The 18,853-nt window shown below is 37.6% G+C and overlaps 1 pseudogene; it reads right to left on the bottom strand.

Moving 5' to 3' along the window:
* Positions 1-1,913: 1,913 nt before the first annotated feature.
* Positions 1,914-8,795, bottom strand: LOC110930344 (annotated as a pseudogene).
* Positions 8,796-18,853: the final 10,058 nt, after the last annotated feature.

Below are 18,853 nucleotides of genomic sequence, written 5' to 3'. Positions count from 1 at the left end.
TGAGTTTCAGGAAAAAGATTGCAAGTGTTGTTTGTAATTGAAAGATTGAATAGTGGGTGAAGTAAGAAGATGGGGTTTGAAATTGGATTACCTGCAACTCCAACTCCGATCACTGTATTAACACCTTCGGCAACCACTTTCTTTTCCAACCACCTCTGAACAACCACCGTGCATTACCTTCGGTCACCGTCAACCTCCTCTGCTGCTGCGTAACATCGTCACCACCTTCAATGGAGAATGAAATCAAGATTCAACATCAATCAAAGCCCTTCCCAATTTCCGTGACAACCGATCTAGCTTCTCAACTACACTAACCTCCAAATTCTCCATTTTTCCATCTTTAAAACCTTCATTCAACAACCACTGATCCAACTCTTTCAAATACTTGATATATATCAACTTCAAAGATGCCACAAGCCCAACTTTTAACCCGCATTCCCTCGCGAAAAATCCCCACAAATTATTTTCCATCCAAATCACCATACTTTACATACAATTCATGAATCTTGATTTCATTCACATCAGTGCGGTGGGTTAGGGTTATTTGGCAATTCAGTAGAGTTAGGTTTAGGGTTTCAGATTTTGGGTTTGGAGAAGAAAGGGGTGAACGGAGACTAGTGTTGACCAAAAGGTTATTAATAATAATTGAAGGGTAATATTTCAAGTTATAGTTAACAGATTTGTTAATAAAATTGACGCCGGGGGGTAAACTTGCGACATAACAACAAACGTTGGGGGGTAAAATTGCAATTATTTCGTTAGGGGGAATCAGAGTGCCAATTGGCCTAAACCCCAGTGGATAAAATTGCAGCTTACTCTGTAAAAAAACTAAATTATTTTGGTAACCAGGTGCGATGATGGTGGTTTTGTGGTATTGACACAATGCAAAAGCTACATTAAAAAATGTAAAACGGTACAAGTATTCAAGCATATGTACAACACTAAAAAATATTAGTAAATGAAATTTATAATTTATAATTTTATTGTTAATTTATATTTTAAAAATAAAAAAAACTATCAGTAGTGATGGACATTTCTACAAAAATTAATCACTAGTGATGGAATGAAACTCGATAATATAGCGGAATTTGATTAGATGTTGTAAGTGATTGGATTCCATCACTAGTAAAGCGTCCCTACCCCTAATAAAAGCATTGTATAGTTATCTGTCTATATCCAAATTGCAATAGTTTAATTTAAAACGTCTATAAAATTAAAGTAAAATCACTGTCGAGTTAATAGTGATGATATTCATAAATTTAAAAAGAACACCATATTATATTGTATATGAGTTGTTACACAAATCACAATTATCAAAAAGGAAAAATTACGAAAATGTCGGTTGACCAAACCACTTTTCAAATTTGTCATCCTCCTGCGCCGGTGGAGAGGCGCATCAAGCTTGGGATTCGTCTTTCAAGCACGGGATGCGTCTGTGAGCGAAACCCAATAAAAAATGGACATGTGAATGCGTCCTTGGAGTGAGGCATGACGCACGGGATGCGTCCTGCTAGCTTCTGAAGCGTCCGGTGTGTGTTTCCGGCGAGTTGTAGGTTTTCGGTGAGTTCAACATAAAATATAGGTTTTGGTTTCTGGGAATTCGGTACTTATTTCTTGAATTCGTTCTTTGATAATGAAAAGAAAGATATTCAAGATCTGTTGAGTTCGTTATCTTCTTAAGAGACAAGGTATCCGTCATCTTCGAGATCTGTTGGGATCTATTTGGGGCCAAATTCATGTGTGATATTGTGAACTTGATTGGTGTCATACAGAAAAGAGATAATAAGCAATGAGAACTCGTTGGAAACACGCCGGAAACCAGCAATTCGCCGGAAAACACACCGGACGCTTCAGAAACTAGCCGGACGCATCCCGTGCATCATGCCTCACTCCAAGGACGCGTCCCATGACCACGTGTCCATTTTTATTGGGTTTCGCTCACAGACGCTTCCCTTGCTTGAAAGACGCATCCCAAGCTTGATGTGCCTCTCCACCAACACAGGATGGTGACATTTTTGAAAAAATGTTTTGGTCAACTGATATTTGGTAATTTTCCCATTACCAAAACACTAAGTCAAAGAAACTCTTAAGAAATACACATATAACTTATAAGCTAGTTGCATGAAGCTGGAATATTCACAAACGCCTCCACCCCATATCAATATATGCTTCTAACCCATGTTCAAAGATACGAACAAAAGACTCCATCTCAGTAGTCGGAAGGCAAACGCCAATCTCAAGATCTTCGTTCTTATCTTTGCAGGCGCCCATGGATATCGCTCCATTATAATCAATCGAAACTGTTTCAATCTTTTTGGGCTTACCCCACCCAAAATCAATGTCATACAACTTGATCTTTGGTGTTCCAGAAACCCCTATGATTGTTGTTGGAATCCTATTGGGAAATAAGTCCCCTAATGACTCTATATCTTTAACAACACCATCCTTATCAGTCAACTTCTTATGTAGACTTTCTCCAATCAATTTTGCAGCATTCACAAACCCTTCTTTTTGATGGGAAAAACACAAAACCCGGTCACAAACGGTAAACACAAACGCGGAAGCAAACTTCGTTTGACCAAGAATTTTCCCAAACTTGAATGAACCTTTGAGGATGCAAACAAATAGGGTATACCAACTACAATCTAAACAACCCGAAAACAATAATAACAAGAACACCAATTTTAGCGTGGAAAACCTCTCAAGAAAGGAGAGTAAAAACCACGGGACTACTAGAGCCGCTTCAAATCCACTATCACCAATTTAGAGCAATACAAAGTCTTCCCTAGGTATACTAGAGGCATACAATAAACATCATACACTTGGAATCAACAACATCAAACATATGGAATCAAAATACAAAGACAAAAGAAGGAATATCACCAAAATCTGCAGCAGCAAACAGAGGCTGTGCAGACAGACTTCCGGACGTGATTAAGACAAACTGACCGTTGGATAAGGTCGCCCTGATGTCGTGATTACTGTGTCCAAAAATCAGAGTGATCCAACGGTTCAATCTCCGAGAAATTGCCGACCTCTGCAGCTGGGTATGAAAGTGACGGAAATTTTTCTTCTTCTTTTGTGAGACTTTTGTGTGTGTTGTGGGGGTGTTCACAACTGAAACCCCTACTACTCCTTTTTAACCATACATGAAAAATAAGAGTGGGCCATAAAAATAATTGTTGGGCTTCCTCATTGGCCCAAAAACCCAACAATTCTCCCCCTTTTTGGCCTATGAGGAAGAGTTCGCCATCCCGGCGATTGAGCAACATATCTTCAACTTTTCCCTTGCCAAAGATTTTGTCAACATATCGGAACCATTATCATCGGTATGAACTTTATCAAGTTCGAACAACTTGTCTTGAAGAGCATCTCTAATCCAATGATACTTCACATCGATATGTTTTGTTCTCTTGTGAAACGTAGAATTCTTAGCAAGGTGAATGACACTTTGATTATCAAAAAGAACCACGTAGCGCTGTTGCATAAAGCCAAGCTCCTGCATAAACCTTTTCAACCACAACAGTTCTTTGCATGCTTCTGTTGCTGCGATATACTCAGCCTCAGTTGTAGACAAAGCAACACACTTTTACAGTCTTTCATGTTGCCATGAGACAGCTCCCCCTGCAAAAGTCATCAGATATCCAGAAGTGGATTTCATGTTGTCTTTGTTTCCCGCCAAATCAGAATCAGTATAACCAACAAGCATTGGCTCTTCATTCCCAAATGTTATACCCAATTTGGAAGTACCACGTAGATACCTAAGAATCCACTTAACCGCATCCCAATGCTTCTTGCCAGGATTTGACAGAAACCGACTGACAACACCTACTGCATGGGCAATATCAGGTCTTGTACACACCATTGCATACATCAAGCTTCCAACCGCTGATGCGTATGGAACTTTATCCATGTCTTCAATCTCCTCCTTCGAAAAAAGGCAATCTTTATCGGTTAGTTTAAAATTGGGAGTAAGAGGTGAACTAACCGATTTGGCTTTATCCATGTTGAACCTGCGAAGCACCTTCTCAATGTATTGCTCTTGTGACATGTGCAACTTCTTTGAAGCTCTATCTCTAGTAATCCGTATACCAAGAATTTGTTTTGCTGGGCCCAAGTCTTTCATAGAAAACGACTTGCTTAATTCTTTCTTCAGCTGAACAATTCTCTCTGCATTCTTGCCTACAATCAACATGTCATCAACATAGAGTAATAAAATGATAAAATCATCATCACCAAATCTCTGAAAGAAAACACAGTGATCTGAAATAGTCTTTCGGTAGCCTTGCTTCCCCATAACAGACTCAAATTTCTTGTACCACTGTCTTGGTGCTTGCTTCAACCCATAAAGACTTTTCTGAAGCTTACAGACATAGTCTTCTTTACCTTTAACCTGAAAACCTTCAGGTTGCTCCATATAGATTTCTTTATCCAAGTCACCATGAAGGAACGCTGTCTTGACATCCATTTGCTCAACCTCAAGATCAAGACTAGCTGCCAAACCAAGAATCACCCGAATGGAACTCATCTTCACGACTGGAGAGAAAATCTCATCAAAATCAATACCCTTTCTTTGACTGAACCCTTTAACCACCAATCTGGCTTTGTACCTAGGCCTCGAGGTATGTTCTTCAGTCTTCACTTTGTAGACCCACTTGTTCTTCAAAGCTCTTTTGCCCTTGGGAAACTTTACTAACTCAAAGGTATTGTTCTCATACAAGGAATTCATCTCATCTTGCATGGCTTCAACCCACTCCCTTTTGTGTTCATCTTCCATGGCCTCTTCATAACACTCAGGCTCTCCCCCATCAGTAAGCAAGACATACTCATCGGCAGAATAACGGGCGGAAGGATGACGATTTCTTGTAGACCGTCTGAGTGGGACAAATGTTGGCATGCCTGGTACTGGTAACTCTGGATGAGGACCCTCATCTAACTCTTGCTGCTCTGGAATATCATGATTATCAGTACCGTGTTGTTCATCATTTTGAATATCATCTTCATTATGCGGCTCAGAGTGCTGTGGAGGAACTGGATCCAATTCAGTAAGATCATCACTATGTTGAGGAACTATTTTTGTCTTCTCAATATCTTTCAAACTTTGATCTTCAATAAAATCAGCATCGAAACTTCTTATGAGTTTCTTCGAGATTGGATCATAAAACCTGTGTCCAAACTCATCTCCCCCATAACCAAGGAATATACATGGCTTAGTCTTTATATCAAGCTTTGTTCTTTCATCTTTGGGAATATGCACAAAAGCCTTGCATCCAAAGACCCTCAAATCATCGTATGAAACATCTTTGCCGCTCCAAACCCTGTCAGGAACATCAAAAGACAAAGGAACACAAGGAGTACGATTAATAACATTTATTGCGGTGTTCAAAGCTTCACCCCAAAAGGAATTAGGCAACCCTGCATGTGATAGCAAACATCTAACCCTTTCAACCAATGTTCTATTCATCCGTTCGGCTAAACCATTCAACTGTGGTGTCTTTGGAGGAGTCTTTTGGTGCCGAATACCTTTCTCTCTACAGTAAGCATCAAAAGGACCAATGTACTCACCTCCATTATCTGTTCGAATACACTTGAGCTTCTTCTCAGTTTGTCTCTCAACTAAGGCATGAAACTGCTTGAACACGTCTAATACTTGATCTTTAGACTTCAAAGTATAGGCCCAAACTTTTCTCGAATGATCATCGATAAAAGTGACAAAGTACAAGCAGCCCCCTAGTGTTCTAGTCTTCATAGGACCACAAACATCTGAATGTATTAAATCAAGTATATTGTCTTTCCTATGAGGAGGGTGACTCTTGAAAGAAACTCTTTTTTGTTTACCTGCCAGACAATGAGAACACTTCTTCAAATGAACATCGTGCAAATCGGGCAAGGCATTCTTCTTCAACAAAATAGACATCCCTTTTTCACTCATGTGAGCGAGTCTCCTATGCCATAAGTCGGTCATATCAACATTCACTAACAAATTGACCGAGTCTTTGGAGATCTTTGGATGTGTTCTGTATAACTTTGAACTTCTTTTACCTCTTGCCACAATCAAAGAACCACGAGTGAGTTTCCAAATACCATCACCAAAGGTACTATGGTAACCATCATCATCGAGTAAACCTGCGGAGATTAAATTGAGTCTAATATCTGGAACATGTTTTACATTGTGTAAAACCAACTCCATCCCAGTGTCAAACTTCAAGCAAACATCCCCAACACCTACAATCTTTGATAGCCCGTTATTACCCATCTTAACAACCCCAAAGTCACCAGGTGTGTAAGATGAATAAAATTCCCTTTGTGATGTCACATGACACGTAGCACCACTGTCAACAACCCAACTCGAATCATCACGTGCAATGTTCACCGTATCATAATCACAACAAACGAAGAACTCTTCAGTAGCAGTATTAACTTCAGCAATATCATTGCCACCATCATCCTTTTTGTGATTGTTCTTTTGATTGTTGTAATTAGCCTTCTTGTTCTCCCTTTTTAATTGTCTGCAGAATTTAATTGTGTGTCCTTTCCTACCACAATGATGACACTCATAATCAGCAAACTTACCTCTGGACTTACTACGATGCTTCCCTTTGTTACTCGGACCTCTACTTTGACCTCTCCCCCTGCTCTCTGTGGCCAAGACATCGGATTGTGAAGAGGAACCTTGTGATTTTCTTCTCATCTCTTCATTTAAAATACCGCTTTTAGCCATTTCCATAGTAATAATACCATTTGCTGCAGAGTTGGACAATGATGTCCTAAAAGTATCCCAAGAATCCGGTAAAGTACCAAGAAGCCATAAGCCTTGTACCTCGTCTTCAAACTTGATACCCATTCCTGCAAGCTGATTAATAATACCCTTTCTGTGCAATATATTCCACTCTTCATCTGTTTTATCACCCGGTTTATCGGTATTAAAAACAGGCATATAATAATCCTTAACATAAAGGAGATCTTCCATCTTGCCTTTCCAAACATGATAATTAGAACCATTCAAATTCACAATCCTACTTGTATTAGCTTCCATCGTTCAATCAAGTTTCAACCCAATAACAAGAGCCAATGGCTCTGATACCACTTTGATGGGAAAAACACAAAACCCGGTCACAAACGGTAAACACAAACGCGGAAGCAAACTTCGTTTGACCAAGAATTTTCCCAAACTTGAATGAACCTTTGAGGATGCAAACAAATAGGGTATACCAACTACAATCTAAACAACCTGAAAACAATAATAACAAGAACACCAATTTTAGCGTGGAAAACCTCTCAAGAAAGGAGAGTAAAAACCACGGGACTACTAGAGCCGCTTCAAATCCACTATCACCAATTTAGAGCAATACAAAGTCTTCCCTAGGTATACTAGAGGCATACAATAAACATCATACACTTGGAATCAACAACATCAAACATATGGAATCAAAATACAAAGACAAAAGAAGGAATATCACCAAAATCTGCAGCAGCAAACAGAGGCTGTGCAGACAGACTTCCGGACGTGATTAAGACAAACTGACCGTTGGATAAGGTCGCCCTGATGTCTGATTACTGTGTCCAAAAATCAGAGTGATCCAACGGTTCAATCTCCGGGAAATTGCCGACCTCTGCAGCTGGGTATGAAAGTGACGGAAATTTTTCTTCTTTTGTGAGACTTTTGTGTGTGTTGTGAGGGTGTTCACAACTGAAACCCCTACTACTCCTTTTTAACCATACATGAAAAATAAGAGTGGGCCATAAAAATAATTGTTGGGCTTCCTCATTGGCCCAAAAACCCAACACTTTTCCCGTTAATAATGTCGTGTTTTCCATAGCCTTACACCCTCCAATAACACAATTACCAAAGTAGGCTAATGGGATCGGTGGATCCATACGTGCCCTACAATCGATGACGAAACGAAATACTTGGAGCTCATCCTTACGTGTTTTAGCCATGCAACTCCATACATAAGCGCATGCAACCGTAAAAGATGATACGTATGATAACGTTGGTACTTGGGTTGAAACCAAAGTTTTCAACTTATTGAGCACCGTCCATGGCAAGATAAAGGTGGCTCGAACTTTATTAGTTGGTCCACATAGTTTCGGAGGTTGATACTCTTCTTTAAAGTTTTCAACCTTCGCTAACTTTAGGTAACTTTCATCAAATTTAGGGTTTATGACCACTCTATCATATAATGGCAATGCTCCATTAGCTAGAAACGATGCATCCGTGCCACATCGAGTAATCGATGTCCAGGCCTTCAAGAAAAGATGAATGGTGCTAGCATCACCCAAGCAATGGTGATGTGTCACTCCAATAGAGATTCCGGAGTTTGGAAAAAGTGTCACTTGAAGGGAGAACATAGGGATCTTTGTTGAACCGGAGGTTTTGTCAGCTTGACCTAGTAGAGGTATAAGATGGTAAAACATCTCACACTCTCACGGATGGTTTCCGGTTAGTTCATGAAAATCGAGGTTACATTCTGCGAAAGTAACAACGACAAAATCACCTTCAACGTAATGAATTTTGGGCTTTTGGGTAGAAGTAGGAAATACGATCAAGTTACCGGCGAATGGGAAAAAATGTTGAAGGGTGATTGATAACGAGTGTTTGAGATTTGGAATAATGGTTTCGGTGAACTGAATTTGTGTGATGGAAAGCTCATAAAAGAATAGAATGTGAAGAGGAGGTTCCCTTAGCCATAAGAAGTCGAAGAAGGTTAATGGCAATAACCTGTCCCCTATGGTAGCCGTTGGTGGGGATACTTGGATTCTTCAAGAATAGCCAATATTTGAGAGGAAGCCATGATTTGTTTGTTGTTACTTCTTTCAAAAAGGTCCCGAAACATATGCTACTTTATAAAGGTTAAAAAATATGGTTTCCAGTTTGTCATCTTTATTTGTTTCTTTTTTATCATTTTTTTATTACAAATATTCGAAAACATTTTAAAATCAAAATTCATAAGTCAACCTTTTGAAAAGTCGCAGCATTTAATATTCTATTGAGAAAATTAGAATATAACAATGTTAGTGATGAAGGGGCTAATTTAGTGTTTAAAAAATTTCCAAACATATACATTTAGAAGTTAGGGGAATAGTGTCAGGCAGTTGCCTGACACTTACCTATTGGATCAACGCGTTTATTGTTTTATATCTATTTTAAAATTATGCTTTTGTCTCCAACTCAAAATAAAATTACGTTTTTTGTCCTCATCTCAAAATTACGATCTTGCCCTCAATTCAAAATTACGACTTTGTCTGCCACTCTCCCATTGGACGAACCAGTTTATTATTTTATATCCACTCTAAAATCACGTTTTTGTCCCTCTTTAAAAAAACACACACACACATATATGTATGTATATGTGTGTGTGTATATATATATATATAGTGGAGGGTTCAAATGAGAACAATTTTTTTGTAAGAAGAAAAAAAAGAAGAAGTTTCAACCAATAAGAATGCTTCATTTTACTTCATTTAATATTTGTATTTAATTTTAATATAAGGGTATATTGGTAAACTTACATAAATCATTAATTTGTATTCTTCCACTTTTAATAACTAGCTAAATTTAATTTGTAACTCCTTTTCAAAATATATATATTTTTCAGATTAAAAAAACAACTTAATTTAAAGTGTAGAATAAATTACTAGTTGTGTAGGATAAATTACGAGTTGTGTCGGATATATTTCAAGGTGTAGGATAAATTTTGACTGTGTAGAATAAAATTTTATAATGTATAGGGTATATGTAGGAAAATTTTGATATGTGTAGGTTTTGTAGATTATATGTAGGATAATTAATGATTAGTAGACTAATTAATTAAAAAGAGAAAAACTTAATGATATGAGTTATAAATGAAATAGCATTTTACTAATATGCCCTTTCTTCTTTATCTTCTCACATTAAATTTCTTCTCAAATGAACCTTCCTCTATATATATAAACATATATGGTGGGTGTGAAAGGGTGTGGTGTGGGTGATTAGGGAAGATAGTGAGAAATAGCCTGATGATTTCAAAATTAAAGTTAATGAATAGTGGCCAACCCATTAAGAAGTTGCCACACGACAACTTTTTTTGTCTTTTTATTGGTATATAATTATATAAAGTTTTATAAGTGAACTCAACTTGATGATCACATAATTTATATATATATATAAACATATATATGGTGGGTGTCAAAGGGTGTGGTGTGGGTGATTAAGAAAGGTAGTGAGAAATAGCCTGATGATTTCTAAGAAATTGTAATATTTTCAATATATAAACATATATGGTGGGTGTGAAAGGGTGTGGTGTGTGAAAGGGTGTGGTGTCGGGTATATAATTATATAAAGTTTTATAAGTGAACTCAAGTTGTTGATCACATTATTTTTTTATATATAAACATATATGGTGGGTGTGAAAGGGTGTCGTGTGGGTGATTAAGAAAGGTAGTGAGAAATAGCCTGAAGATTTCTAAGAAATTGTAATATTTTCAATATATAAACACATGGGTTAGGAACAAATACAAAGGATAAATAAGAAGGGTAAGAAGGTTTCTAGTCTATTGATCTTAGATTTGGAGGGTTAAGATTGATTGTAGGTAAAAGAAGATAATAGAAGGGCATAAAGGGAATCCTATATTTATGAATTTTCTCTCTCCACATGCAAATGCACATGCCAATTCCCCCATCGATTTAAAACGTCCATAACTTTTTCATACGACATTTTTTTTAAAATTACCATAATAACGAACGTTTTTTTATCTTTAATATGAGTACTATTTATCATATAAAAATAAATAAAAAATTTCATTTTTACTAGGTTTTTTCGCATTATGTTAAAGGTTCAGTTCATCGTGTCTTTTAACTGGGTTTTGGTCATTACGTTTTAGTAGAGTTTCTATGCATTGTGTTATTATCAAAACCTATATCACAATGTTAATTTGGGTTCTATCCATTGCGTTTTTATAAGAACCTATAACACAATATATGACACAATGAAGATGGTGTTATATCTGGGTTTTCTATAAATTGTGTTATTAGTTCAGGTCATTATGTTTAATATGTTTTCCATTGTGTTTTAATAGTTTGTTCAATTTTTTTTATTATCGTGTTCATTGTGTTTTAGTTTGTTGTGTATTGTGTTTTTAGTTTGTTTTCTATTGTGTTTTCACTACTCTCCATTGTGTCTTTTATCTGCTGTCATTAATTGTGTCTTTTATCTGTTGTCATCAATTGTGTTTTTATTTAGTCTGATATTTATTGTGTTATATGTTATCGCCATTGTGTTATACGTTATGGTCATTGTGTTATTTTCCATTATGTTTTATAATTTGTTCAATTTTTTTTATTATCTTGTTCACTGTGTTTTAGTTTGTTGTGTATTGTGTTTTTAGTTTGTTTTCTATTGTGTTTTCACTGCTCTCCATTGTGTCTTTTATCTGTTGTCATTAGTTTTGTCTTTTTTTGTCATCAATTGTGTTTTTATTTAGTCTGATATTTATTGTGTTATATGTTATCACTATTGTGTTATACGTTATGGTCATTGTGTTTTAGTATGTTGTTCATTGTGTCTTTATTTGTTGTCATTGATTGTGTTTTTGATCTATTTTACATTGTGTTTTACATCATGTCCATTGTGTAATATGTAACTGGGTTTTTGATTTTTTTTTAAAAAATATAACAATATGGTACTCATATTAAAGATAAAAAAACGCTCGATTTTATGGTATAATTTTTTGAAAAAACAAATGATGTATAAAAAAGTTACGGACGTTTAAAAATTGGGGGGGGGGAATAGCATGTGACTGGCATGTGCATATTCTCTTTCCTCTTGTAGACAAAATTATCCTTTCCATTGAATTACTCTTAGGACACTTTTCACTCTTTGATGGCTTCTTACCCTTCTTATTTTTAAACATACTTATAACACCCCGTGTTTTCGAATGTCAAAGTCAAAGTCAAAGTCCAAGTCAACTTTGATTTTCTTTGACTGTAAATAGTCTATTTTATATTTGTATTATGTGGAGTAAGTGTTGTAATCAGAAAGAATCGAAGTAACCGAATGTTTGATCGACGCGAACCGATTTACGACTGGGAATAGTAGGAAGTAACAATGCGATAAAGTTAACTAATCTGTAATCAAACCGATCTAACTATTATCGAACTCGAATCTCGAATTACGCGAACTTTGGTTGTTGTTATACGTGTGTGTGCCTTATGTGTTACCTGTGCATGTTTACTTTATGTTGTGTTTTGTGTGGTGATCAATCGAAACTCGAATCGAAACTCGAAACTCAAAACGAATGCAATCGAAATTGAACTACGACAAAAGGTAACGTTAGGATAGGGTGAATTATAGATGATTGTATGTTAGATATAGTAGTTGGGACTGAAAGTAATTCGAATAGGAAACTCTATCGTACTCGTATCGTCTTCAATCGAAATCAAGATATCGAAAATCGTCGCACCGAACACTCGAACCAGGCTGCTATTCGATCAGGCTGTCAGCCGATCGAACAGCCTAGCCGATCGAACAGACTGTTCGATCGGGTAGGCTGTCCGATCGGGATGCCAGCCGATCGGCCAGCCCTTTCCTCTATTGGAGCCTATAAATAGGGCTGTCATTGTCACTCTTTACCACTTTTGGAAAGCTCTGACCGACCAACTCGTGCTCCTCTTCTTTTCTTAGATTTCTTCCGATTCCGATAAGTTTCCATCCTAAATCTTGTACTTTCTTGATCAAAACATGCTCCTACACCTTTCTATCTTTCAATTTTTGATTTCTAACCACGAAATCACCAAGATCTAGACATTCTTGGGTGATGTCATCATGGTGTTCTTCAAGAAAACCATGTTTTGGCTTCAATCCACCATGAATAGCTCGGATCTAACCGATTTCCACATAAACAAGCTAAGATCTACCGAAGATCTAAACATTCACATGATGTGAAGGATTGAAAGAAGGAATTCCAACTTTCTTTCAACTCTTTTACGCTCAATACCTTCAAACCGGTAGAAACGTAGCTTGAGTCAACTCACCAACTATTCTAGTGGATGAGTGGTTCAAGATTCGGATTCTATTTACGAGGTTCACCAATTTCGGGTTAAACATTAAACTACCGTTCCGAACCGTTCACTGGCCGGATTTGGGTGATTCCTGTCCGAACAGGTGAAATAAGTAAGAATGGAAGTTCCATGGTTCAGCTCGTTGTCAAACTACCTCGATATAACGTCAAATAACCAGAACAGCCATGTGTTAGACGAACAGGCCGACCAGGTCAGGATGCTGACCGAACGGCTAGGCTGTTCGAACGAACAGCCCAACCGATCGGACATGCCAGCCGATCGACCGGGCCAGCCGATCGACTAGCATATGGCCCCACAACTTAACAATTTTATGAAGTATGGTATTGAACGAGGTACTGTTCGATCGAACAGCTGTTCGTCAACATTACTCCTCGGATCATGAGATACTATGCTTCAACACTTAGTCGATTTTCAATTCGTTTGTTGTATAAGGAATGCCACCCGATCGAGCATGCTATTCGATCGAATAGGTTGTTCGATCGAGTGACATCCTGATGAGGACTACTACTGAAGTTCCTAACCGATCGGTTATGCCGACCGATCGAACGGATCGTTCGATCAACCGACCTGAAAGGTAAGAACACTTCAGTGTTCTCAAATACTACAACGAAAACTTCAAAAGTTCAAATCCTCACATACAAACACATCTTACTCAAAGGAAGAAACAATCCACTCGAACAGTCCAGCCGATCGAACCTACCGGCCGATCAAACGGACTGTCCGAACGGATTGTCCAGCCGAACGAGCAACCCACTCGATCGAACCAACTGTTCGATCGACCAGGCTGTTCAACCCACTTACACTTGTTTCCATTTTACGTGTTATTCATCGCTATGCTATCGAACTGTTCAGGCTAACTCTACTCTCAAGCGCTCCCTTCAATCCATCAATCGACCGCTGTGAGTATACTCGATCCCTTTTTGCTTTTAGCACTTTTGGGTGTTACATGCATTACTTATCAAAACCACTATCGAACACACTACTCAATTGTTTGAACACTAACCGAATTGCATGTATTACGTGACTAAATGAATGCTTGTTGATTGTGTTTACACATGGAATACTGTCTACCTGCCTTAACGACGTAGTACTATAGTTTGGACTCAGCACCCGTTCACACGGGGGTTGTTAAGGACAATTACTTGCATGGATTACGGTGGTAATCATGTATTGTGAACTGTCTCGGACGGTCAACCCGCAGTCACTGGTATCGATAGGTCCATGTCGATAATTAACATGCTTCGTTTTCCTCTGTGTACGTGCTGGTTATGCGTAAACTATTTCGAACTCTATATGCTATTATTAAACTTGTATGCTCACCGTACATTATATGTATTGTAACGTTCCATATTTTTGATCTTTCTATTTATAGCTTTATGGGTTGTACTTTCCAATTTCAGTCAGTTGTACTCTCATTTTACCCTACTTTGTATTTCGAGACTTGGATCATAATGAAAAATGCATTTTTGATCATATTCTTGTGTGGATTCTATGTTGTGGTTAAACACGTTAAACTATGTCAAACACGTAAAAACAGTGGAAAGATATCCTAATCATGCCTCTCGAAACAAGTATTATCAAGAGATTACCCTAAACTAGACAAAAATCGGGAATTCGTACGTTAATTCGGTAAATTTCCAGAAATTTGGGCTAAATCAAATAATTATAATATATAAATAAATATAGTATTGATATTAATTAAATAAATTAATTAATTAAATAAATTAATATTATAAATAAATAAAGTATTCTTTTTCCCTTTTTTCAAAAATAAATATGAAATAAATAAATAAAAAGGAATTTTATTGAATTATAGTTAGTTTAAGCTAACTTAGTTAGCAAAACCTTTATAACATTCAAGTTAACCTAGCTAGAGCTAACTAGGTTTGTTTTGTAAAGGAAATAACTAACTGAGTTAGAAAACTCAGTTAGTTCCTTTAAGTACCAAAAAGAACAAAAAGGGGGGGTCTCCTGGGTGAGAACCGGCCCCCTTGGAATCGAACTCGCGACCTCGTTTTAGCATAGCATTTTATTATGTTTGAATTTATGATGTACTTGAAAACAATGTAATCTCATTTGAAATTTATGAAATGAATTTAATTCATATTGTCACAATAGTGTTATGTTGTTTTGAGCAATTTGTTCGTCTCATCCCGATGTTTCCGCCATCGGTTGGGGTGTGACAGATTGGTATCAGAGCCATAACTATAGGGAATTAGGTAGGATTGCTATACTTTCCCCTAGTCTATAGTAGGAATACTCTGATACCAGATTGGTATCAGAGCCTTAACTATAGGGAATTAGGAATGCCTTGCCTAGTCTATAGTTTTAGAGCTTATTCACTATGTGTTGCTTAAAACAACTTCCTTCCTACCTCACTTGCTTCTCTCTATTCTTTTGGACTTCTAATATACATGCCTTTCCTAAGGCTAACACAATACACACTTGGAGACTATGAAGACACTCTTACAACACAATCGAAATGACTTATCAAGATAGGGGTGATTCCCACACTTGGTGATGATTTTCACTCAGCTATACTTTGAATTTTGCACGAAATCTACCCTCAAGTTAGGAGTGATATCCAAATCTTGAAAGGAGTTTCCATTTCACACTCTAGTGGACCCTTATCTTTTGATAAGTACCAACCACATTAGGGTACGATGTTATCAAGTTAGAGGTGAAACTCGCATCTTGTTTAACTAGTCCCACTCCTCGATTTTCGCTCTCGCCAAAGTTTCAATTTCCCAATCGATTAAGGACGTGTAGTAACTGGAAGGACAAATATCGTTAGTCGCTCCTCGATGAGAGTATTTGTCTATTAGGCCAAGGCACGTTTCCTTAATTCGAAAAGGACTTTGATTCACTTTGGAAGTGTCGTATGTTACGTTCCGTGACAATCCATGTTTTACGTTAAATCTCTTTTACGTTATCTCAAATTTTATGTGTTTTTACATTGAGCGTTATCTTCATTTCAAGCTAGGAAGTCACAACTCACACTATTGTAGCAATCTAAAACAATTAATGTTACTCTCTCTCGTGAACAAATTAAATTTATTATCCTTTTATCATACATGTTACTCTATGTGAAAATTCATGTCACTTTATTCATGTTATCCTATGTGAAACAATGTGCTACATGTTGCATGCATTAAACAATTTTTCTCAAATAATCATTATGATCAAAGTCTCATTCTCATTTTGAAATCGTAGATGTCTTCATCTCGTCAACTTTCCAGCTCGTCCAAAAAGTCAAGGGTTAGCTCTCAAAAGAAGATGATGGCGTTTATGGCCAAGCAATTCGCTCGTCTTATCCCCAAAGTTGTGACTGAGATCCAAGCTTCCAACACCCCCAACTCTTCCATTGACTCCAAAGTTGCCCAACCTAAGCCTATTGCCTTTAACTACAAACACTTCTCCTCTTGTCACCCAAAGCCCTTCACTGGCCAAGAGGGTGTGACCGCTATGTTTGAATGGTTTGACAGCATAGAGGTCACCTTCATCAACAGTGAATGTCCTGATGAGCTCAAGACACGTAGTGCTACTGGTGTCTTTCAAGCAAGAGCCCTAGAGTGGTGGACGAATGAAAGGAACATTCGTTCAAACGAGTTGGCATATGCATTATCATGGGAAGAATTGAAGCAGCTCATGATGGAGGAATTCTGCCCTCCTCATGAACAACAGAAGCTTGAGGAAGAGTTTTGGTCTCTCAAGCAGATTGGTGACGACAACCTTGCGTATACCATTCGTTTCAAGCAGCTGAGCTTTGTGGTACCCCACCTGGTCCTCACCGTTGATAGAATGATCAAGAAGTATATCCACGGTTTACCTCCTGCCATGAGGGACACCATCGAGGCAGCCCGCCTCGACAACATCGAGGCTGTCTATCGACTTGCTGCCAGCTTGAACAACAACCGCGTTCGAGACAAACAAGCTGCTGCAGCCGCCAACGCAACCCACCCTGCTAAACCGGCTCACCAAATCACCCAACAATCAAGTAGTGGAGAGAGTAAGAAACACAAGTTTCAAAACCCTGGCTGCAACGCGATTGTACCTGCTGCTAATCCACACCCTGGTGCAGCAGAGAACACAAGAAAACCATACACTGGGGTTCATCCTCAGTGTACCACCTGCCGCTATCATCACCCTACCGACGTAAGATGTCGCCATTGCACTGTGTGCAACCGCTTTGGTCATAATAATGCTCATTGTCCGCAAGCTCCCCAAAACCTTAAACCGGCAAACAATGTTAGAGCATGTTTCAAGTGTGGAGACACAACACACCTTCGCCCACAATGTCCTCTATGGAATCAAGAACAGCAACCAGCACCAAAAGGACCAGCTCTCAATGCCAACCAAGCTCAAGATGCCAACACTTGATGGTAAAACTGTCACGATCGATGTTGTTCTTCAACATTCATGTTTCCTCGATCAACCACCGCATTGTTTCTTTTTCTTCCAGTCTTTCCTCTAAGATTTCGAGGACGAAATCTCCTAAAGTAGGGGAGACTGTAACGTTCCGTATTTTGATCTTTCTATTTATAGCTTTATGGGTTGTACTTTCCAATTTCAGTCAGTTGTACTCTCATTTTACCCTACTTTGTATTTCGAGACTTGGATCATAATGAAAAATGCATTTTTGATCATATTCTTGTGTGGATTCTATGTTGTGGTTAAACACGTTAAACTATGTCAAACACGTAAAAACAGTGGAAAGATATCCTAATCATGCCTCTCGAAACAAGTATTATCAAGAGATTACCCTAAACTAGACAAAAATCGGGAATTCGTACGTTAATTCGGTAAATTTCCAGAAACTTGGGCTAAATCAAATAATTATAATATATAAATAAATATAGTATTGATATTAATTAAATAAATTAATTAAATAAATAAATTAATATTATAAATAAATAAAGTATTCTTTTTCTTTTTTTTTCAAAAATAAATATGAAATAAATAAATAAATAAAAAGGAATTTTATTGAATTATAGTTAGTTTAAGCTAACTTAGTTAGCAAAACCTTTATAACATTCAAGTTAACCTAGCTAGAGCTAACTAGGTTTGTTTTGTAAAGGAAATAACTAACTGAGTTAGAAAACTCAGTTAGTTCCGTTAAGTACCAAAAAGAACAAAAAGGGGGGGTCTCCTGGGTGAGAACCGGCCCCCTTGGAATCGAACTCGCGACCTCGTTTTAGCATAGCATTTTATTATGTTTGAATTTATGATGTACTTGAAAACAATGTAATCTCATTTGAAATTTATGAAATGAATTTAATTCATATTGTCACAATAGTGTTATGTTGTTTTGAGCAATTTGTTCGTCTCATCCCGATGTTTCCGCCATCGGTTGGGGTGTGACATGTATTGACTTTATTTTAACGTATGTGACAGGCAATTAGGATGCTTACCTGCTAGGAAGGCGAGCTAGGAATAAGCGTCTAGAGCATAGTTGTCTGTAGATCTTGCAGATCGAGTCTCTAGAAGCATTTGAACAATATTTCTATTTTATTTAAAATTTGAGTTGTCGGAACAGAATATTTGACTAGATGCTTGTCTGTAATAACTAGCTTTATTGTTTGGGATACGGTATGGGACGTATCATTTAAACTGAATAGTACTGAAGGTTGTTATGGAAACTTCTGGACAATCTGTTTCGCTCAGTGCCATGCCCCGATGATTCTGCCATCGGTTGGGGTGTGACAATAATAGCGGTAAGACCCGTGTGCAAACACGGGTCGTTTCTTAGAAAACCATGCATAACATATATTGACAGAACATATAGATATGTGT

The sequence above is a fragment of the Helianthus annuus genome, chromosome 3, assembly GCF_002127325.2.
Source record: "Helianthus annuus cultivar XRQ/B chromosome 3, HanXRQr2.0-SUNRISE, whole genome shotgun sequence".
NCBI lineage: Eukaryota > Viridiplantae > Streptophyta > Magnoliopsida > Asterales > Asteraceae > Helianthus > Helianthus annuus.
This window is presented reverse-complemented; position numbering and strand designations above follow the sequence as displayed.